Source organism: Boleophthalmus pectinirostris, unplaced genomic scaffold (genome assembly GCF_026225935.1).
Source record: "Boleophthalmus pectinirostris isolate CB_2022bp ecotype Guang Dong unplaced genomic scaffold, ASM2622593v1 HiC_scaffold_2, whole genome shotgun sequence".
In the NCBI taxonomy this organism is placed as follows: Eukaryota; Metazoa; Chordata; class Actinopteri; order Gobiiformes; family Gobiidae; genus Boleophthalmus; species Boleophthalmus pectinirostris.
The window spans coordinates 36,984,818-37,008,605 of record NW_026571152.1 but is presented as its reverse complement, the minus strand read 5'-3'; the positions used below and the strand labels follow the sequence as shown (position 1 = coordinate 37,008,605).

General features: G+C 40.6%; 1 protein-coding gene and 1 long non-coding RNA gene across 2 annotated transcripts in view; both read right to left on the bottom strand.

The window, feature by feature from the left end:
• hipk2 (homeodomain interacting protein kinase 2) overlaps window positions 1–23,788 on the bottom strand; it is a 461,145-nt gene that overhangs the window by 184,226 nt on the left and 253,131 nt on the right. The gene's annotated exons all lie outside the window — the stretch shown is intronic.
• Window positions 13,074–22,894, bottom strand: LOC129409551 (uncharacterized). The gene is made up of 5 exons (XR_008632445.1): window positions 22,728–22,894; window positions 22,586–22,649; window positions 21,971–22,077; window positions 14,060–14,231; window positions 13,074–13,490 (listed from the first exon to the last, which is right to left on the bottom strand). It is a non-coding gene; the product is annotated as an uncharacterized LOC129409551 (long non-coding RNA).

The window sequence follows — 23,788 nt, the reverse complement described above, 5'->3', positions numbered from 1 at the left end:
TAGAGTTCTGTTTTGTTTCAGTCACACGTTTCAGAAATCTTTTATTATTAGTCTGTCTACATTTCCAAAGCTCAAAATGCTCTGTTCCACCTTGTGATGTCATGAACTGGTAGTTTTCAAGGTAGCAGCTACATTTTACCTTTTGTTTAGTAGAGATTGGCAATTTCAGGGCTGAGTTTAAAAACACAATGGAGCACTCCCTGTATTAACACATCACAAGGTGGAACAGAGTTTTCAGTTTGAGAGAAGAACTCAGCCTAAATATACAGGGTTTGTGTGTTGAAGAAGCAACATTAAAACATAGATGAGAAAATAGTGTAATACAAGCCCTTTATGTTATGTGATTACATGCAAAAAAAAGATTACAGTATTTTGTTTCCTGACACTGTTTTTTATTTACATTTTATTCCAATTTCATGAACAAATTCCATCATCACAGACTGAAAAACTGCTTCCTTTGCAGACTTTTCGAATCGCCATCAAGCCCATGAGAGACTCTCTGCTGTTGTTAAGGAATGAACAGTGGAAAAGAGTCCGGAGCATCCTTACACCTTCTTTTAGTGCTACTAAAATGAAAGAGGTATTGTACTTCTGACAATTACACGAGATATAGCTCGACCTGTCATGATAACAGATTTTGAAGCTCAAATTACATAGACTGTATATATACATGGACATAACTAACCTGCTAATCGCCATGTTCCAAGTAGGAAGTGAGCATTGGGACACTTCCAGGTCAGGCAGATCCACCTCTGCCCACCCAAAAATGTTCCAGATCCTGTGCACCTCCACTGGGTAGAGACACCATTCCCCTGGAGGCAGTTGCCTTTGGGAAAGAGAATCCACCGCTTGATTACCGTTTCCCGGTAAATACATTGCTCGCAGTGTGGACAGATGAGGAGCAGCCCATGTTTTGGACACCCTGAGAAGTCGTGCTGATCTGATGCACCCCTGATGGTTGATGTGACAGAAGTGTTGTCCAACTGGATAAGAACATGTTTTCCTCTAAGGTGTGGCAAAAACCTCCTGAGAGACAAATAGGCAGCACGCAACTCCAAAACATTTGTGTGGTCTAAATGATCTCTGGCAGATTCCTGAGCAGTCCTGTGCTGCCATACAGTGCCCCATCCTATGCGCAAGTATCTAAGCCTGACCATCTCCCTATGACACATCACCAGACCCATGGGGACCCCCTGTGTCAAATAGCTCCTGTCCCTCCATGGGGTCAGTGCACAGAAGCACTGCCACTTCCTTCTGAGCATCTGTTGTCGGTGCCATGAAGCATCCAGATGAAAATTGTTCAGCCATTTTTGTATCGTGGATGCAGTGACAGAAGGCCAAGAGGCACAACTCGTGTGACAGAAGTCAGCTTTCCCACAAGCTGAAGAAAGGTGACAAAGGGGTGACGACTGCCCAGTTTGAAGTGGTGAGCCTTCATCATCACAGTGTTGCCTGAGATGGAGTCAGGTTGCTCTCCATATTCACTGCAAAGCACAACTGGGCCACATGTGCAAGCAGATGATTGGTGTCCTGCTTCAGACATGCTTTGGACAGAGCACAAACCAGTCAGTCGTCCAGATATGGCAATGTACTGGCTTGCAAAGGAGCGAAGATCACCTTCACACAACGGGCGAACATCCTCGGAGAGAGAGTGAGACCCCAAATGGGAGAACCCGGAATTGCAAATGATGGCCTTGATAGGCAAACCTGGGAAATGTCCGGTGTTGTGGTGTAATGGGCACATGAATGTAAGCATTTTAGGGGCTCTGCGGCCACGGCGGCCTGTGTCTGAAGTTCTCAGTCCTCGGAGTGCAAAAACTGCACTGCGCTGCGCTGCTACAACTAAGACGGTGAAATGGCGTCCAGTGACAGAAAACCAACATGAGTCATGGATGACGGAGACTATATTACCTACGGGACGTAATCCTGGGTCACAGATGTGACTAAATTGGAATTACTACTCAAACTGAATATGTGCTTTCAGCACTGCCCTCTGGTGGTCAGGGGGGATGAAATAAAACCAATTATTGGTTATAAGTTAATTTGTCAACTCTCTACAGCTCAAATCTTATTATATTACAACAAAAATACTCGGAATCTTCACAGATTTACAAAGAAAATGTACACATTGTTTAAGTTTTTATACATTGAATGATAAGTTGATGTAGTAGTTATTGAGTTTAAGTTATGACAAACCTAGATACAGCTCTGGATGGGCCTGACTAACTGTTTGTTTCAGATGGTTCCACTCATCAACACAGTAACTAATGCCCTGATGGAGAATCTGAACGTTTATGCAGAGTCAAATGAGGCCTTTGACATCCACAAGTAAAGAGATTTATACATATATACACTGCAGGTTAAAAGTTTGGACACACCTTCTAATTCAGTGTTTTGTTTTGTTTACCACTTTCCACATTTTATATGCATATAGAAGACATCAAATATAAGAAGCAAGATATATGGAATTACACAGTAAAGAAAAAAAGTTAAATGACTCAACTAAATATGTTAGTATCTGCCCTTTGCTTTGTCGACAGTGCTGCAAACCCTTGGCCTTCTCTAAATGACCTTCTTGATGAAGTCTCCTGAAATGTTTTTTACTTCACAGCTGTGTCGTATCAGGGCTAAGGAATGCCAAAAATGCAAAGCAGTGGTCAAAGCAAAGAGTGGCTTTTTTTTTTTAAAGTCTAACATCCAAAACTGCATAGTTTGGAGTTATTTTGAAGGTATTTTTTGTTTGCATCCATCTGTACATATTCATTCATAGTTTTGATGCCTTCAGTGAGAATCTACAGTGTAAATAGTCAAGAAAATAAAGAACCAGAAATGAGTGTCCAAACATTTGACTGGTAGTTTACATGTTCCTTTTATTTCTCACTCATGTATTCTTAAAGTTGCACGATGTAACTTTTCGGTTGGAGCACCTTCTTACTCTGCTTTGAATGTTCCACAGTGTGACATTAAACAGCTCTGCCTTACATTTATTGTATTATAGGTGGTTTTATTGCATTTGGAGTGTGAGCAGGGTTGCCTCTCCACAGATCTGAACTGTAACTTGGCTTAGTTTGGTCTCCATGAAGATAGAAAGGTTTAATGCCATACTGTGAAACATTCCAGACAAATCAATAACATCTCCATAGAGAAAAACAGGTGGAAAACTTTAACTTGTGTTGTTTCTCCAGATGCTTCAGCTGCTTCACCATGGATGTCATTGCCAGTGTGGCGTTTGGCACTCAGGTGGACTCCCAGAACACCCCTGATGACCCTTTTGTGCGACATGCTCAGCTGTTTTTCTCCTTCTCTGTCTTCAGACCAATCATGTTTTTTTTCTGTGAGTATTTCTACAATTGTATAGTTTATGTAACACTTTTGTTTAAACATCTGTACCTCGTGTGTTGTCCAGTTGCCTTTCCTTTTATTTTGAGGCCTATCATAAGTATCATTCCAAACAAAAGGAGAGACCAGCTGAACCATTTCTTCACCAACACTATTCGAAAGATCATTATACAGAGAGAAGAGCAGCCCCCAGAGCAGGTACGTGTCAGTCCAAACCCATGTTCCCATTTGTAATGGACCGCATGTGTAAATAAGCCTCTGGATGACAAAAGCAGGTTGACTGCTCTGGTGCAGCTTAAGAAAGTGCTTTAGGACAGCGCTTTTGCTTCTGGCGCAGACATGGAAAACAGTGTAGCTCACAAACAAGAGCTCTCAACACTGGCAGCGTTTTCTAAAGTTTTAAAACTGTGGATATTCAAGGATCAAATATGTCACCATGTTTAACAAAATGACATTTTTATATTGGGGGTTGTTGGTTTAACTCTTCTATCTTGAAATGAAATGTACTTTGTGCTTTATATTTGTATATAGTGAGTGTGCAGGGGTTAAATTTGCATTTGTGCGACTGTTTCTGTACTTTTCCCTGTCCTGCTTGACATCAATGTGCCAAGAGACTGAAGATGTAAAAAATAAGACACGTTTGCTATAATTTTTCATCTCATTGGTAAATGGTCACAGTTTTATATAGTGCTTTTCCACCTGCAAGGCACTCAAAGTGTTTTACAACAAGAAACCACTCACCCATTAACACACACGTGTACATAAACACTAGGGGTGAAGTTGGTTAAGTGTCTTGGCCAGAGTCACAGGTAAATAGTGTTAAAAGGTAAATAGTGCGTAAATGAGCTCGGGGAGCTGTGTTGTTGGGGCTGTGTGTGAGTGGTGTGTTGTGTTGTTGGGGCTGTGTGTGAGTGTTGTGTTGTGTTGTTGGGGCTGTGTGTGAGTGGTGTGTTGTGTTGTTGGGGCTGTGTGTGAGTGTTGTGTTGTGTTGTTGGGGCTGTGTGTGAGTGGTGTGTTGTGTTGTTGGGGCTGTGTGTGAGTGTTGTGTTGTGTTGTGTTGTTGGGGCTGTGTGTGAGTGTTGTGTTGTGTTGTTGGGGCTGTGTGTGAGTGTGTTGTGTTGTGTTGTTGGGGCTGTGTGTGAGTGGTGTGTTGTGTTGTGTTGTTGGGGCTGTGTGTGAGTGTGTTGTGTTGTGTTGTTGGGGCTGTTGTGTGTGAGTGTGTGTTGTGTGTTGGGGCTGTGTTGTGTTGTGTGTGTGTGTGGTGTGTGTGTTGTGTGTTGTGTTGTTGAGCTGTGTGTGAGTGTGTGTGTGTGTGTTGTGTTGTGTTGTTGGGGCTGTGTGTGAGTGGTGTGTTGTGTTGTGTTGTTGGGGCTGTGTGTGAGTGGTGTGTTGTGTTTGTGTGTGTTGAGCTGTGTGTGAGTGGTGTGTTGTGTTGTGTTGTTGGGGCTGTGGTGTGAGTGGTGTGTTGTGTTGTGTTGTTGGGGCTGTGTGTGAGTGTGTGTGTTGTGTTGTGTGTGTTGCTGTGGTGAGTGGTGTGTTGTGTTGTGTGTGTTGTTTGTTGTGGGTGTGTGGTGTGTGTTGTTGGGGCTGTGTGTGAGTGGTGTTGTGTGTGTGTGTGGTGTGTGTGTGTGTGTTGTTGGCTGTGTTGTGAGTGGTGTGTGTTGTGTTGTTGGGTGCTGTGTGTGTAGTGGTGTGTTGTGTTGTGTTGTTGGAGCTGTGTGTGAGTGGTGTGTTGTGTTGTTGAGGCTGTGTGTGAGCGGTGTGTTGTGTTGTGTTGTTGGAGCTGTGTGTGAGTGGTGTGTTGTGTTGTTGGGGCTGTGTGAGTGGTGTGTTGTGTTGTTGGGGCTGTGTGTGAGTGTGTGTTGTGTTGTTGAGGCTGTGTGTGAGTGGTGTGTTGTGTTGTGTTGTTGGGGCTGTGTGTGAGCGGTGTGTTGTGTTGTGTTGTTGGAGCTGTGTGTGAGTGGTGTGTTGTGTTGTGTTGTTGGGGCTGTGTGTGAGTGGTGTGTTGTGTGTGTTGTTGGGGCTGTGTGTGAGTGGTGTGTTGTGTTGTTGGGGCTGTGTGTGAGTGTTGTGTTGTGTTGTTGGGGCTGTGTGTGAGTGGTGTGTTGTGTTGTTGGGGCTGTGTGTGAGTGGTGTGTTGTGTTGTTTGTTGGCTGTGTGTGATGTGTGTGTGTTGTGTTGTGTGTGGTGTGTGTGTTGTTGGGGCTGTGTGTGAGTGGTGTGTTGTGTTGTTGGGGCTGTGTGTGAGTGGTGTGTTGTGTTGTTGAGGCTGTGTGTGAGTGGTGTGTTGTGTTGTTGGGGCTGTGTGTGAGTGGTGTGTTGTGTTGTTGGGGCTGTGTGTGAGTGTGTTGTGTTGTGTTGTTGAGGCTGTGTGTGAGTGGTGTGTTGTGTTGTTGGGGCTGTGTGTGAGTGGTGTGTTGTGTTGTTGGGGCTGTGTGTGAGTGGTGTGTGTGTTGTTGTTGCTTGTGTGTGTGTTGTGTTTGTGTGTGTGAGTGTGTGTGTGTGTGTTGTGTTGTTGGGGCTGTGTGTGAGTGTGTGTTGTTGTGTTGTTGGGGCTGTGTGTGAGTGTTGTGTTGTGTTGTTGGGGCTGTGTGTGAGTGGTGTGTTGTGTGTTGTGTGTGTGAGCTGTGTGTGAGTGGTGTGTTGTGTTGTGTTGTTGGAGCTGTGTGTGAGTGGTGTGTTGTGTTGTTGGAGCTGTGTGAGAGTGGTGTGTTGTGTTGTTGGGGTTGTGTGTGAGTGGTGTGTTGTGTTGTTGGGGCTGTGTGTGAGTGGTGTGTTGTGTTGTTGGGGCTGTGTGTGAGTGGTGTGTTGTGTTGTTTTGTGTGGTGTGTGGTGTGTTGTGTTGTGTTGTGTTGTGTTGTGTTGTGCTGTGTGTGAGTGGTGTGTTGTGTTGTTGGGGCTGTGTGTGAGCGTGTGTGTTGTGTTGTTGAGGCTGTGTGTGAGCGGTGTGTTGTGTTGTTGGGGCTGTGTGTGAGCGGTGTGTTGTGTTGTTGAGGCTGTGTGTGAGTGGTGTGTGTGTGTTGAGGCTGTGTGTGAGCGGTGTGTTGTGTTGTTGGGGCTGTGTGTGAGCTGTTGTGTGTTGTGTGTGTTGGTGCTGTTGGTGGCTGTGTGTGTGGTGTGTTGTGTTGTTGTGTTGTGTGGGTGTGTGTTTGTGTGGGGCTGTGTGTGAGCGGTGTGTTGTGTTGTTGGGCTGTGTGTGAGCGGTGTGTTGTGTTGTTGGTGCTGTGTGTGAGTGGTGTGTTGTGTTGTTGGGCTGTGTGGCTGTGTGTGTGTTGTGTTGTTGGTGTGTTGTGTGTTGTGTTGTTTGGTGTGTGTGTGGATGTGTGTGTGTGAGGTGTGTGTGTTGTTGGTTGTTGGGGTGTGTGTGAGCGGTGTGTGTGTGTTGTGTGTGAGGCTGTGTGTGAGCGTGTTGTGTTGTTGGGTGTGTGTGAGCTGTGTTGTGAGCGGTGTGTTGTGTTGTTGAGGCTGTGTGTGAGCGGTTGTGTTGTGTTGTGGGGCTGTGTGTGAGCGGTGTGTTTGTTGTTGGTTGCTGTGTGTGAGTGTGTGTTGTTGTGTTGTTGGTGCTGTGTGTGAGCGGTGTGTTGTGTTGTTGGGGCTGTGTGTGAGTGGTGTGTTGTGTTGTTGGAGCTGTGTGTGAGTGGTGTGTTGTGTTGTTGGTGCTGTGTGTGAGCGGTGGATCAGGTTGCATAATCTTTGCACTTGACTGTGATAGATATAGTTCAATCAATAGTGACCAAAATGACTGTCTTTCTGTTTCTGGCATTCGCTATAATACTATATAGCCTATATATATATAATACATATATTTATAATATATATATATTTTTAAATGTGTTTCTCACCTTCCTTGGTGGTTGGTCTCTCTCACCCTCATTCAGCTCAGGTCTTCTACCAGAGGCCTGGGAGCTTGAGAGGTCTGCGTAGTATCTTTGCTGTTCCCAGTATTGCACTTTTCTGGACTGAGATGTCCGTTGTTTTTCCCAGTATCTGTTGTAGCCACTCTTCCTTGAGCCCCTGGTATTTCTCTAGTTTCTCATGTTCCTTTTTCCTGAAATTACCATCGCTTGGTGTATATATATATATATATATATATATATATATATATATATATATATATATATATATATATATATATATATATATATATATATATATATATATAAGCGATGGTAATTTCAGGATTTTAAAAATTGAGAGATTAATTAATTATGATCTGTAATTAATTAATCTAATTAATCTCTTTTTTTTTTTTTTTTTATAATAATTTTTATTTGCAAACTACATAGATTACAACAAATAGGAACCAAACGACATACAAGATACAAGACAGATATTACAACTGAACATTACATACAAATAGGAACAAAGATGACAGGGGTTGGTGACAGTGTGAACCTTATGTGCGTGTCTGTGTGTGTGTGTGTGTATATGCGTGCATGCGTGTATGTGTGTGTGTATGTGTGTGCATACGCGTGTGTATGTATGTGTGCCGGGGGGGATAGACAGGCTATGCGGATGATTTAATGTTGACCTGTATTATTGCTATTTAATTTGAGTATTGAAAATTTGTTCAGTGTGTGTTGGCATTTTGCCTCAGATCCCCACTGAAGTGGGAGCAGGCCAAGCCACACTCATGCCCCCCAAGGCGGGTGCGGGGGCCACCCCCAGGGCTCCGCATGTGGTCACCCATCGACCAGGCCGGCCCACCCCCCAATGAACCACCTCCCGGTCTGAATGCTCCCCCTCCCTGATATATATGTACATGTGCATACATTCACACGCACACATGCATGCACGCACCTGCCTGCACAGGAATGTGCACGCACATCCACATACACACAAGCCTACACACATACTCACACAATTCACACACATGAACCCACATTCATCCCTGGTTGACTTGTGATGCATTAAAAAAAAAGTTGGGTGTGATGCATTAAAAGTATCAGGGAGGTAAGGAGCTTGGGGGTAGCCCAGAGAGTGAAGCCAGCACAGAGGGGAGACCCTGAGGGGACGGGAGAGCACGCAACCGGGCACCCGTAGGTGGACCCCCACACCCAACACCCAGGTGACAGCAGAGAGGGCCCAGCCCGCTAGGGACCTGAGGCAGACAACTTTGTGCTGTGTTCCTAAGTCTGTTAAAGTTCTGTTTTATATAGCCTGTCTATCCCATCCCTGTTTCTTTATAAAATTTAGCAGTGTGTATGGCATTGCGTGTGTTTGTACAGGTGTGTGTGTGTGTGTATGGGTTTTAATTAATCTCTTTTTAATCTCACCTAAAAATTGGTGAGAAAAGCCTTCAATTTGAGGTATTTTCATTTAAATTTATTATTACATTATTGTGGCAGATCAAAAGACTGATATAGAACCAAAAAAAAAAGTGACTTTATAAAGTAATTTATTGTTTAACAAACTTTAACAGATGCAGTCACTTGCATTCCACAGTATCATTATTATTACTATTACTAATCAGTGTTGGGAAGGTTACTTTTAAAATGTATTCCCCTACAGATTACAGATTACATACCCCAAAATGTAGTTTGTAACTTAATCCATTTAATTACTTAAAGTGAGTAACGTAATTTGAATACTTTGGATTACTTGATATTGTCATGCTTTTTAAAACTACATGAATGTACCAACCACATCACACATGTTGTTCTTGTTTGTTCTCTCCAAATTGGCTGTTGAGCCCAAGTCTCCATGAATAAGAAACTGTTTGCTGTAAAGTAGCAAAGACGAGGAAATCTGAACATAAAACTTTTGTCTACTTAAAGACAATAAAAAGTCCAGTCTTTCCTTAACCATATTAAAAATATTATTGATAGAGAAATGCTTTATATATGAGATCACTGGTTTTAGTCCTGGTTTAGACCTGCTTTAGTCCTAGTTTAGTCCTAGTTTAGTCCTGGAATGGGTTAGAGTCCTGGTTTTAGTCCTGGTGTTAGTTCTGGTTTAGTCCTGGTTGAGTCCTGCTTTAGACCTGGTTTAGACCTGGTTTTAGTTCTGGTTTAGTCCTGGGTTAGACCTGGTTTTAGTTCTGGTTTTAGTTCTGGTTTAGTCCTGGTTTAGTCCTACCTTAGTCCTGGAATGGGTTAGTCCTGGTTTTAGTTCTGGTGTTAGTTCTGGTTTAGTCCTGGTTTAGACCTGGTTTAGACCTGGTTTAGACCTGGTTTAGGCCTGGTTTTAGTTCTGGCTGAGTCCTGCTTTAGACCTGGTTTAGACCTGGTTTTAGTTCTGGTTTAGTCCTGGTTTAGTCCTGGACTGGGTTAGTCCCGATTTTAGTCTTGGTGTTAGTTCTGGTTTAGAGGTGCACAGGAGGAAGCGCGGTTTACGCCGCGTCCGCGAGAAAACGTACGCGGCGCACAGGAGGACAGCGGTATCCGCGCAGTAACTACGGAAGGAAACGTGGTCCTTGCGTTCTCAGGTTAATGACGATGATGAAGGTGTGTGTTTGTGTGTGTGTTTGTGTGTGTTTGTGTATAGGACAGTAGTGCAGACATCATGAGTCTATGAAGGTTGTTTTCACCAGTGACATTTAAGTTGTAGGCGATTTTATATTTGTTATTTAATTTTATATTTCACGTCGGGAGAATAATTTCCAAGACACAAATGTGTTTTTACCTGTGCACTGCTGACTCTGTTCTACTGGCTCTTCAACCTCGTCCATTGTGCGACTGACGGCGCCAACGTTAACATGACGTTTACATCGCTCTTACTGCGCGCGTTTTGTGGGGGTTTCCGGCAATCAGTGAAATTACCGAAATTAAAAAATGTATAAATGTGTTTTTTTGTATGTGTGTGTGTTGTTGTCCCAACAACACATAAAAACAGATTTTATAATAAAGCAACTCGCATACAGAAACAGCAAAGTTAGAGATTAAAAATTAGATTAACGTGATTAAAAAAACATAACGCGCTAAATATGACTGTAATTAATCAATCGCAATTAACGCGAGAATTTGACACCCCTTTATATATATATATATATATACACATACATATATATACATATATATATATGTATAAATTCTGGCCTATGTGCACCACCCCCTCCCCCCCAAAAAAATGTCATGATTGCCAGTAGTTGGTCCGAGTGAAGGCCCAGGGTCCAGGTCCACGGTTCTCCACTGCCAATGACACAATGACATCATTCATCTGTGGGAGCTGGATTCACACCGCCAACTTGTGGGTCAGTGGATCTGACCGCTCAACCAATGATGAAAATCATTTTTATTTTCTTTCATAAATTAGAGACGCAGAGATTTCCTTCAGCTGATGTTGGATGCGCGCAGCAGGGGGGATGAGAGCGTGTCTTTGGAGCACTTTGACACTGGAGTCCACAGTGATGATCCTCAAACCTCAGCTTCATTAAATAAAGACAGTAACAGGTAAGGATGTAACGATAAAAGCAAATCTCACTGTACAATATTTATTGCTGTATTTTAGAGATGCTAACAGAATTGAAGAAATGCAACTTTTCCCTTTTAAAAAGCCTTAATGAGATTCATTTGATCTCCCGATAATTTCTGTTATTAGGTTATTTTTTCAGACCAAGAGTTTATTTTCATACTTGACAGTTTGGACTGCTCACTTGTGGCCTTCCTCAGAGTCACATGATGTTGCTGTGACGTGTCCAGTCAGCTGATTTATACAGGTTTTGGTGCTGTCTTCTTATAAACTCGGACGAGGGGGCTTTTTTACTCTTGCACACCTGGGATAATGTGCTGAGGAAGACCACTAGTGAGCAGGTGAAACTGTCAGGTATGAAAACAAAGTGTTGGTCTGAAAAAATAACCTAATAACAAGCCTTTAATGCTACAATACGATCATATTCCAAAGAACTGAGAAAAGTTCACTTCATATCATCTGCACTGAAAAGGAAAAAAAGATCATATATCATCTATATATGGTGACAACCCTCAACATTATTGTGAGACCTTTGACTGTACGATAACACAATATTTCTGTTATTGTCACATCCGTAGCAACAGGAGCCTGTCACTGCAGGAACAGTTACAGAGGCGATCACAGAGAAAGACCATGTCAGAGGACGAGGTCATAGGTCAGGCTTTTGTCTTCCTTTTGGCCGGATATGAAACTACCAGTGGCACACTGGCCTTCACCTGTTACCTGCTGGCTCTGCACCCCGAGTGTCAGCACAAGCTCCAAGAGGAGATAGACCACTTCTACACTCAACATGTGAGTCCAAACATTTATAGACGTACGTATAGACATCAGGTTTAAACGGTCCATATTATACTTTTTTCTGATCTGTGTTATAATGTTTCTTCATCACAAACAGACCCGGAGTTATGTTTTGTTTCATTCACACATGTTTAACACACAAACTCTGCACATTTAGACTGAGTTCTTCTCTCAAAGAGAAAACACTCCACTGTGTTTTTTAAACTCCATACACCTTCACTAGAATCATTTGGATAGTTTAGATTTTAAACCCTGGAATTGCCAATATCTACTGAAGTAAACATGACATCACAAAGTGAAACAGAGCATGTTGAGCTATGGAGATGTAAATAGACTCATAAGAAATTGTTACTCAAACATGTGTGAATGAAACAAAACACAACTCCTTGTCTGTTTTTGATGAGATAACATCATTATAACATGTCTTAAAGCGTACAAGAATCCATTTTGTGTAATATAGCATTTTTTACATTTGTGTTTATTTTATACTAACAACACAATTCAACTTAATTTCTGTTTTATAGGAGTCTCAAGATTACTCAAATGCTCCAGAGTTGAAATATTTAGACATGGTTATAAGTGAATCTCTGCGCATGTACCCACCTGGATTCAGGTAAACACACAACATATATATAATTTATAATGTACTGTATAGTTTCTCCTTATAACCTCTTGTATACAGCTGAGATATATTTGTATTATTGTATTTGTATATTTTATTTTTACTTGCACATGTTCATTTATATAGTTATGCCTTATTTGACACCTGTCTCTTGCTGCTGTTTTTTTTGCTACTTATTTTGAATTTATTATCATTTATATAAATATATTTTACTCTTTGTTATTATATTATATTGTGATCTGTGAGCCACTGTGTCCAAGTAATTTCCCGTGTGGATTAGTAAAGTCTTGAGCAGGCCTGTCAACAGAAATTTAGGGGCCCAGGACCAGGAGCCTCACATGGGCCCCCCTCCAATATAAATTAATAGGATGAAGTTATTTCATTGAAGGTTTGCTCGGGAAATTGAACGTGACTCAGTGGTGAATGGCCAGCGTCTGCCTAAAGGAGCCTGGTTAGAAATTCCAATAGGTTTTCTCCACCACGATCCAGAGCACTGGCCCGAACCGGAGAAGTTCATCCCAGAGAGGTGAGATACAGATTTTAAATACACCTGAACATTGGTTGCCACCTGCCATAAAACTAAAGAAAGAGGAAGAGATATAAATTTTACTCATGAACACATATTTTTGTGTGTGTTTTGGTCTTAAAATGCTCAAATTAACCCGCTCAACATGATCCTTTTGCTGTTTTGTCTGTAAATCAATTCCTATTCCTAATATGGAAGTCGGCTCCAAATTTGCCCTCACTCAGTCCACGTCTTTATTGGTTTTCAGATTCTGGGGGTGAAGAGTCAGATTTCACTATTGATAACATTTTATTACAAATTCCAAAAGGTAAATTCACAAATGTTGAACTTGGTATTTTCTATTATTGGCTAAACCCAAAAACTCACCGTATTACTGCATAATTTTGAACAATATTTTAATAATTCCATCTGTATTTATTAACTTTGGCCTATAGAATGCTGTGATTTAATCTGAAACCCAGTAACACAGTCTATTTTTTGTGAACTAAATGATGTGTGGTTGTTTTTCAGATTCACTCCAGCGGCAAAGGCCACTCGTCATCCTTTTGTGTACCTTCCCTTTGGCGCGGGTCCTCGTAACTGTGTGGGCATGAGGCTGGCACAGCTGGAGATCAAGATAGCTTTAGTAAATCTTTTACGCAGGTTCACCATTGTGACCTGTGATGAAACAAAGGTGAGAAAAAACTCTGATTATAGTTTAACGCTGAGTCCTCAATATAATATATGTCCTTCTGTCTCTGTGCAGGTTCCACTTGAGCTGAAGTCTTCGAACTCTCTGAGCCCCAAAAATGGCATCTATGTGAAAATAATAAAAAGGGAAATGGGTGAGGAGACTGAACAAATCAGCATATGATGCAAAGAAATCATTGGATAAAGGATATTTTTTTTGTCTGGATTCAGAAAAGCTGGAATAATTCTAACTGGAACTGATGATGAGTCTGCTGATGCTACAATTATCTGAATAACTGTTAATATGTTACGTTAACATATTAACGCCTATTCAGTCTGTTGTTCTCTGTTCTATTGTTATTACTATAACTTGCCTTTCAAGATGAAATGTCAGTTCCTAATCTCTGAATTTACAAAATACATTTCCCCAAAAAGTGCAACTTATAGTCCAGTGTGATTTATATATATTTTTTCTTCTTCATTGCGCATTTTTTGACTGGTGCGACTTATACTCCGAAGCGACTTATAGTCCGGAAAATACGATATATATTTTCTTTTGATTCTTCTGTGGAGTTTAACGGCGGCTCACATCCTAGAAGTTGTATTACCCTCATCTACTGCCATTAACAAAAAAGATGCTCACATTCCAGATCTGCTGCAACTCCCAGCCCAAAATACAATAGGTTTAGACTGACCTCTCCATACTCCACCCACGCACCACCGTTATCCTTCCAGTACCAGAGCCACTCCGTCGTGAGGATGTGATTGGGAGGGTGGGACACAGAGGAGGCAGTGGACAGACGGCGCACAGGAGAGCTCCCGTAAATCATTTTATTGAAGTCAACACACTGGACGGCTGGAGCAGAACTGAAACACAACAAAAACTATTTAATGCAAAAAAACAAAAACAAAAAAACAAATACAAGACATTACAGGATTAGAGCAGACTATAAAGACTATAAGAAGAAGGTTTTAGAATAATATAAAAGTGCATGATAATAATAATACAATTTTATTTAGCGCTTTTCGAAACAGCAGTTACAAAGTGCTTCACATTGCCAAAAATGTACAGACCCCCCTCCCCCAATAATAAAACAGAAAACACAAGTAGTAGGCCTGTATGTTCAGTATGTAGTCATTATTTGTGCGATGCTGTATGCTTATATGCATTTTCTAATAAAGCAGTTATGTTTATTTGTTTTATTAAAGGTCGTATATTACACAAAACTGATTCTTACAAACTTTAAGTCGTGTTAGAATGTTGTTTCCTCATCAAAAACAGATCTGGAGTTGTGTTTTGTTTCATTCACACTGTCTGTCTACATCTCCAAAACTCAAAATGCTTAGTTCTACTTTGTGATGCCATGTAGTGGTATTTTTTTAAGCAGCAGTGTTTCCTAGAAAACCACATTCACATCACAGATAAGCCTGTGTTTCTGTCAATCATTATATCATCTTTGCACTATTTCCAGCCTATTACAACCTCTTTTATATAACTGTATTTATATTAAGATATTTGTGTTTTACATGTGTGAACTACTGTATCCAAGTCATTTCCCTTGTGGATCAATAAAGTCTGTCTAAGTCTATTCTACAGTTTCAGTAGTTGTTTACTTTCAGGTTAAATTCCTCATGGACTTCTCAAATGTATTTTTTATGGATACCAGTGAGTGGCCAGTGACCTTTGCTCTGTTCCTCCTTTTTCTCGGTCTTCTCTATTGGTATGTAAAAAAAAAATAAATAAATAAAAAAAATACAAGATAATCTCTGCATGTCCTCTGGTAACTGAGTTTTGTAGGTATTCTGTTTACCCGTTTTCTGTGCTGTCAGAATGTGGCATCAAACATCCCAAACCTTTGCCCTTTTTGGGGAACATTTTTCTATTTCGTGAGGTAAGTCTGTTTTAGATAAAGAGCGGTTTATTCTTGGTTTATAATGCTGTTAGATTATCAGTGCTCATCAGGGAAATATTTTTAAAAACATATTGAAAGTCAAGTTAAAGGTCCTGTATTACACTTTGTTTGTTTATATGGAGTTGTCATTGCTCTGCCTGGAAGGTTCCACAGTATGTCTTTAAACAGGTCTACCTTATATTTATTCAATTACATGTGATTTTATTGCTCAAAAATATGAAAAATGTATTTCCTTCAGGATAAATAAAGTATTATCTATTCTGTAAATTGGTCTCCATGAAGATAGAAAGGTTTAATGCCATACTGTGAAACATTACAGACAAAGCAATAACATCTCCATGGAGGAAATTCTTTGACGGACCTTCCACCAGAAAAGTTACACAGTGCACCTTTAAGCCATGTTGCCTCATCAAAAACATACCACTCAATCATGTGTGAATGAAACAAAACAAAACTCCAGGTCTGTTTCTGATGAGGAAACATTATAGCATAAATACTAAAATAGTGTAATGTGGGCTCTTTAAATATTACACTTATAATTTAAATGATGTATATTTCTGCAGGGTTTCTTTAATTCTTTGACGGATCTCATAAAAACACATGGATGAGTTTGTGGGTAAGTATAACTATATAAACATTTGTGATATACATATATCACGCTGGCAGTGTTGTACATGTGTCTCTAATAGCAGAATGTTAAGCAGTTACAATGATGATACAAATCAGCTCACCTGTTTTAGTTCCAACCAAGTCGGCTCTTAGTGGTCAGATTGTGTTAAAATAAAGATCAGATTGTCTAATTTGAGTAATTTGAGTTTAGTTAGTGTACTGAATCGTTTTGAGAAAAGGTACAAATACGAGAACATTATATTTCACGCTGTACAAACTTAAATTATTTATAGTGTAACAAACCAATAATAAAAATCAACAGTCTCTTCCCATTTCCCAGTACTTTTGTTCTGTCCACTGCTGTATTGATTAACGTCATGTTTATTTTATATTTTACACAGTCTGGGCTTGGTTAGATCGATCCAATACATTGTTCTGTTTAGAGAATTTAAAAAGCAACGAGATTCAGGAAACAACGTGTGTTTGTCCAGTAAAATCGAACCAAAACACAACAAATCATTTCACAATCGGCAGTTTTCCACCTGCTTCTCCCACTGTGTCCTCCCCGAAGACCTGCTTCGACACGGGCACAACAAATTCAAAATCTTTAATGAATTCCCTCTTTTCTGAGAGACAAAATCCAGCCACACAGTCTCTTACGGCATTATTGTTTTAATCCCACTTAGAATTCAAATATTTACTTTGCAATATTGTTGTTAAAGGTACACTGCACAACTTTTCTGCTGGAGTCTCCATAGAGATATTATTGCTTTGCCTGGAACGTTCTATGGTATGACATTAAACATTTCTGTCTAGCATGTATTCATTACAGTGTTTCTTTTGCCCAAAAATAAAATAATTCCTTCTGTAAACAGGGGAGACTCTCCACAGGTCTGAATTGTAATGTAGCGTAGTGCAGTAACCTGCTTGCCTCTCTTGTGATAGGTTCAATCTGTACTGCGGAACATTCTAGACCAAGCAAGAACAGCTCCATGAAGACAAGGAGGTGGTGGACCCACCAAAAGAAATCTTATGCAGTGCACCTTTAATAAATGTTATTTTTATATGTGCACTTAACATGATTATATAGATAGAAAGATAGAAATATATTATGCAAAATCAGCATTTTGGGAATTAAACCACGTCATCATTTTGAGGAAGGAGATAACTACACTGAAACTAATACACTTTAGTTGTTTACAGTAATGAGTATGTGTTATTGGTTAAGTTATGGAGTAAGAAAGCTGTCAAAAATATTCGTGCGCATAAAATAGAAATCCGTGCGTATTTGGGAAATCCGTGCATATTTGGCTGTAGTTGCGCATAAAATAAATATTTGTAAACTCTCAAATGAGTCCAGTCGTACATAAAATATATTGTGTGTATTTTATCCATCAGAATACGAATTGAAAAATTACGACGTCATGAATTACAATCACGAAATGAAAATGTACGATTACGCTTTCATCAATACGAATACGAATTCACAGACGGAACTTTACTGCCAAAAATACGTCATCACTTCAGACATTATTCATCGAGCAGAAGAAACATCGATCAAGATCAAGACTGCGCATGCTCAAGTTTGTAGCAGAGGGTAAACACAGAGTAATAGCACAAGAAGCTACAACAATGACCAACAAGTGGGTTAATTAAAATCTATTGTAAAAATGTCTTGAATTCGGGAACCGAACACTGCTGTATAATATTGTGTAGAAACACTTCCTTTGAACGGGAAATTGCACCTATATGTTAGATAACATAGTGGAGCCAGTTGGCTAACATCCGACGTAACGTTATCCCAGGGCTAATTAGCAAATATTAGGTTCTCTGTATGTTTAGATTAAAACATTCACTTCATTTTTACAATAGATTTTAATTAACCCACTTGTTGGCCGCTGTTGTAGCTTCTTGTGCTATTACTCTGTTTTTACTCTGCTACAAACTTGAGCTGCGCAGTCTTGATCTTGATCGATGTTTCTTCTGCTCGATGAATAATGTCTGTGAAGTGATGACGTATTTTTGACAGTAAAGTTCCGTCTGTGAATTCGTATTCGTACTCGTACTGATGAAAGCGTAATCGTAAATTTTCATTTCGTGATTGTAATTCATGACGTCGTAATTTTTCAATTCGTATTCTGATGGATAAAATACACACAATATATTTTATGTACGACTGGACTCATTTGAGAGTTTACAAATATTTATTTTATGCGCAACTACAGCCAAATATGCACGGATTTCCCAAATACACACGGATTTATATTTTATGCGCACAAATATTTTTGACAGCTTTCTTACTCCATATTAAGTCCATTGAACAACCCAGGCTCTTCTCTGTAGAGTTTGCATGGATTGCAATCCTGACACTTTGCAGTCGCATCACACTGAGGGTGTTCTACATGTATGTGTATTGACGGAATGTTCATCATTTACCATAAAATACTCAAAAACTCAAGACAAAATACAAAATGGATTTAAACAGCACATTTTCAGGAGCTTGTGATCAATACAAGCATTCACTGTCCTGTTTAGGTGTTTGGGTTAGTGAAAAAGTATTAGCTAATGTAGGGTGACCAGACGTCCCTATTTACCCAGGACAGTCCCAGGTTTGAGCCCTGTGTCCCCTGTCCCAGCAGATTTATACAGAACCAGTGATTTGTCCAAGTTTTATGCAAGAAATGTCCCTGGTGTCTCTATAAAAAATAGTCAAAGTAGTGGGACACTTGAAAAATAAGGTTTATGCCGCTACTCCAACAATTATACGTTAATGTCTAAATAGCAGCATGTCGAAATAGTGGAATGTCTAAATAGCAACATGTTGGAATAGCGGCATTTTGGAATAGCAGCATGTAACCCATGTTCCTGCCCCTAATGGCTGAACTAACCCCTCTTAGCATTTTCTGAAGATGAAGATCCTTATTGTTTACTTTGTTTTACTCAGACCGAAACCAAAACAAATGAACTAACTAAACAACTAGTGCGATAGTTTAAGAATAGCTAGCTTCTCACTTCAGACAGATATAAAGTGGCTCTATAACTGAAGTTTGATTGATTGAAATAGGAAGTGAGCATGAGCACAATTCCAGCTCCATCAACTCTGGCTCCAGATCACCTTGTATTGAAAAAAAAACATCACCCCTCTCTCTGTAATTGCTGCTTGTCATTTTGGTCTTAAACTGTTAATTTTAACCCACTCTACATGATCTCCATTGTTTTTTTTTTCCACTATTTTGTCCGTAATTAAATTCCTATTCCTAATAGGCTCTATTCACGCTTACACAAACCAGGAGATGTTTGGATGACACGATTACAACTTCCAGCGGGCTCTGTTCACGCTAGTAAGTTTGACAAAATCTAGGAAAAAAGGTTCAAATGGCCCAGTTTTCTTCATCTTCATGTCATTGTAAAGTTCCATTATGTTCAGCTAATCAACAATTACAACCATACCTCAGTTTTCATCATTTCTCCACTGACACACAACTCTGAGCACACTGAGTACATATGATTACAGTAGAAGAGATGAGGGCGCCAAATTCAAGATGATCAATGGGTTTTATCACAGTTGGTCGGCGAGCCCAATGTCGGGAAGTACACCAGAAGTTGTCATCTCATGTTTCCAAACATCTTCCTGGTTTGTGACTTAAGCATGAATAGAGCCTATATGGAACTCGACTCTAAATTCGCCAGTATAACTGCAGGACTCAGTGAGCTTCATTTGACTGGAGCCAAACGCTATGTGCGGTTCCTTTAGTCCACTTCTTTATACAGTCTAGTCTATGGACAGAACTCACCAGCGCCCTGACAGATCTGAAGAAGCAACTTTACTGTGTGGCGAAGCATGTTCACTCTTAAAAACTTTTGTCCAGTTAATAGAATTCATTTTTCTTTCAGGGCTCAAAAGACACTGGAATTAATGCTGTGTGTAATGTCACGATACCAAAATTTCAAACTCGTTTTTGACGTCCTTTTATTTTACCCTGTGGTCTTATATCTGTGTAATCTCTCAGTCGTCCGTGTGGGTTCTATAGTGGTCCATGGGCTGATTCAGACTAGTATATGCCCAAGATCATTAAAAAGTTATTCAGGAAAGAGTCATTTCTGTCCTCTGAATGACTTTTTTAAGTATCAGTACCTGCTCAAATGAGTATCTAGTTTTGATACTAGGTTTGGTATCAATATCTGATTTTTGATACTTTTGCCCATATTACTCTATTTTCTGATCTACGTCATAATAATGCTGTTTCCTCGTCAAAAACACACCCGGAGTTGTGTTTTGTTTCATTCTCACACGAGCAGAACTAAGTAACATTTTTATTTTAATTAATGTCTCATAGACCCGCTGATGGTTACGTATGACATTTTGGGGTGTTTGAAGGGTACAGTGGCGCCCCCAGCTGTCTCTGGGTGGAAAAACCAGACATGTAACTTGGTTTCCACCGACGCGGTGCAGCTCTCAGGGCTCTGTTCTCGTTCACGCGAGAGTCAAACTGCTTTACGGCACTTCAACATACACACCATGGATCTATTAAAATAAGTGGATAGGGTTTTGCTGCTTGTAGCTGCCTCGAGTTGACTAGTGGTCACTCACTGGAACTACAGCGGAAAAAATCCCATGAGCCTAGAGGAGATTTTTCTCATAGAGCACAATGTAATTACAAACTGCTTGTGTTCGGCTGACAGGGCAACTACAACTTTCAAAAAAAAATCTGATTTTTCTGGCATTTTTTACTTATTTTTAGATCATAAACTTTTTCTCAGCTCAAAATCCTTCAGTTGTCTTAGCGATCACGTGATACACGAGCACGCGCTCCGTGCGTGCGTTCTGGTGTGTCCATGGGAGAAAAGGGCACCACTGCGCACGCTCGGTCGGCCCACAGCCACCGGAAGTACCTAGCCGGGCTAGGCTAACTGGAATCATGCGCCACTGAGCTCGGTCCATTAACTTGAATGGGCGGTCATTTTGGAACCCCGGGGCTTGATACACACAGGTAACCGAGTTGTGACACACCCCTTACTGGCGCTATCCGCAGTGCACTGAAAAAATAAATATCTAGTGTTTATTTGTGAGGTGTCAGCCATGGCACAACCAGCTAAGAGACAGCGGAAGCTTTTGTCTGAGGAGGAAGGAAAAGAAAACGTGAATGGGACAGAGCCTGAGCTCACAGGAGTCAATGTGGGGAAGAAGTTTGAGGAATAACAGAGCTCAAGGGAAGAGAAGGAGTGACGCAGATATTGTTACTGAACACATACATTTCATGTGCATTGCTCGTATCATTGTTATAGTTATGATACTTGAGTAATTGTTAACTTTAGTACGCAGTTATCTTGGTGGATGCTGTTATTAGCTTGCTCCGTTTTTCAGTGTAGTGATGAAGCTGAACCATTACTGACACATATTTGTATAAAAACTTTGATTTGAGCTGCTCATGTCTCATCTGCTGCAGGGTGTGTACAACTTGTGTTTTCACTGAGCAAAAACAAGTGCAATTTGGAAATTTAGCCCTGACGTGATCTCTGACTACATTAATTAAGGAGAAAATGTTACCTTAGTTCTGCTTTAACAATATTACCGCAATAAAGTGTAGCAAATACACTTTGCTACACGTAGAATAGTAGTAGCGGTGACTATGTAGTAAGAAAGTAATTACTAGTTAATATGACGCAGTGCAATAGTTATGGGCTAGTGACCAGAAGATAAGGTGCGGCTCAGGGAGAGAGGAGACAGAGACTGAATTGGATTTGCTGGTACCATGTATTAAGACAAAACAAAAGACAATATATTAATGAATGCTTGAATGGCCATTCAGTAAAAACCCAAACTTCACAATAATCTAGTGAGGTAGTTAATACAAAGAACAATCGGGATTGAGAGTCCAAAAAACAGATTGATCCGATTGCATAGGTCAAACAGTCACAGTTTGCCACGCATAGTTGGAGATATGGAACGTACGACCAGAGCGGGAGTTCAGAGTTATAAGTGTTCGTGAGGAGTGCCGGTGAGTGGTGATAATTGAGGTTGGTCGTAGAGCCAATGCGTGGAAGGTGTGAGAGTTTTTAACGCTGGCTACAAGAGCCTCCTACCAGCCCGGACAGAGGAAGTGGAGGTGTCGGGGTTCCTGGCAGGAGTTAGTTGAGTGTCAGGGTTCCAGATCAGAACCTGAGCTTAAAGCTCGCCATCTGAACCTGGCCTGTGTAAACAACAGGACCAAAGTAAAATCAGTGTGCAGAAATTCATGTATAAATATAATTAAATAACACTAGTGGTATTATAAAATATATATAAATACTAATTAATATTCAAATATTGTACAATATACTAGACTGTTGATTAATTAATCAAAATAATTAAAATGATTAATTAAAAATCCTTTTTGAATTAAAGTGCATGAAAATAACATACATTCAAATAGCATAGCAGCTTTGGATTTAAAGTGCTAAGTGCTAAAGGCAGTTCAATAATTTAAGGCACAATGTTAAGCTAAAAAACGCTACAAAGTGCAAAGTAAACAAGTGGACACTAAAAGACAATAAAAGTAATCATTTGATGGTGATTACATATCAAATTGGACCACAATGGTGCAACAGAAATGATTAGAAATTTGGCATAAACAAGGCTAGCCGGACCCATAGAAACAATAGGAGGCGGCTAAGATAAGCTAACCGTACCAACAAATGGGGAGACTCGGCGTGGCTTACCAATTCCGTGCGATCGTCACTATACGGCTCGCTTGGGCACTCAAAGGGCAATGGTATTTGGCTCCTACAAGTTAACATTTAAAACGGTGAGTTTAGTAACTTGTCATCGCGTATTAAGGCAAATTGAGGCTTAAAAACATACCTATAGCACGCGCTCTCGTTTATCTCTCTCGCGTCTGCCGCGCTTCCGGGTTTCGCGCTAATATACGCTCCTAATTGGGCGACCGCGGTCACATCATCGGACGCACGCAAAGGGACGCAACCAGAGAGCAGGAGCGAGGCAAGAGAGTTTGTTGCTAAGGCGGTTTTGTCACCCGCGTTACAAAAGCCCTGCTTACTGAAAGCCCTCTCTGTTTGCGGATATCCAAAATGAGCCTTCAACAAAACCAAGAGAACTAAGAAACAGGACAACAGAGAATCAGAACCCAGGAGAAAGGGGGTAACTATTCCTTACATGGCTGGTGTTTCTGAAAAATTACAGAGCATCTTTCAGACAACATGAGATCCCGGTCTATTTCAAACCTACAAACACTCTAAGACAGAGACTGGTCCACCCAAAGGACAAAACACAGAGCCACAAACAAAGCAATGTGGTCTACTCCATTCAGTGTAGTGAAGACTGCGGTGAGCGCTACACTGGAGAAACTAAATAGCTACTTCACAAGAGGCTGTACCAACACAGATGAGAGAGCAACACAGGACCTCAGTCTGCTACATCTCCACCTAAAAGCCATGGGCCACTCCTTTGATCACAGCGAGGTAAAGATTTTAGCCAGAGAAAAGAATTGGTTTGAGAGGGGAGTGAAAGAAGCCATTTTTGTTAAGAAAGAGAATCCTTCTTTAAACAGAAATAGAGACCATCTATCTCCTATTTACAACTCCATCCTCAAACCTAAATCAAAACAAACAAGAGAACAACAGGTGTAGCCAGGTCCGGTCCAGAGGTGTGGAAGCTCCATTATGGCCATGAATTGTTATGCTAATTAGATCCCACACCCTGTACAGGTCAATAGGCCGAACTAACTAACAGAAACTGTAAACAAGTAGGTGTGTTGGTTTCAGTTAGTTAGCTCCTCCCTGCAGATATAAGGAAGTGTCCATCAGCGTCTGACCGGAACTGAAGAAGCAGCTTGGATGAGCTGCGAAACGTCTTCAACCAAACTAACTTTTGTCCAGTCGACAAACTGAATTTTCTCCTCGCCA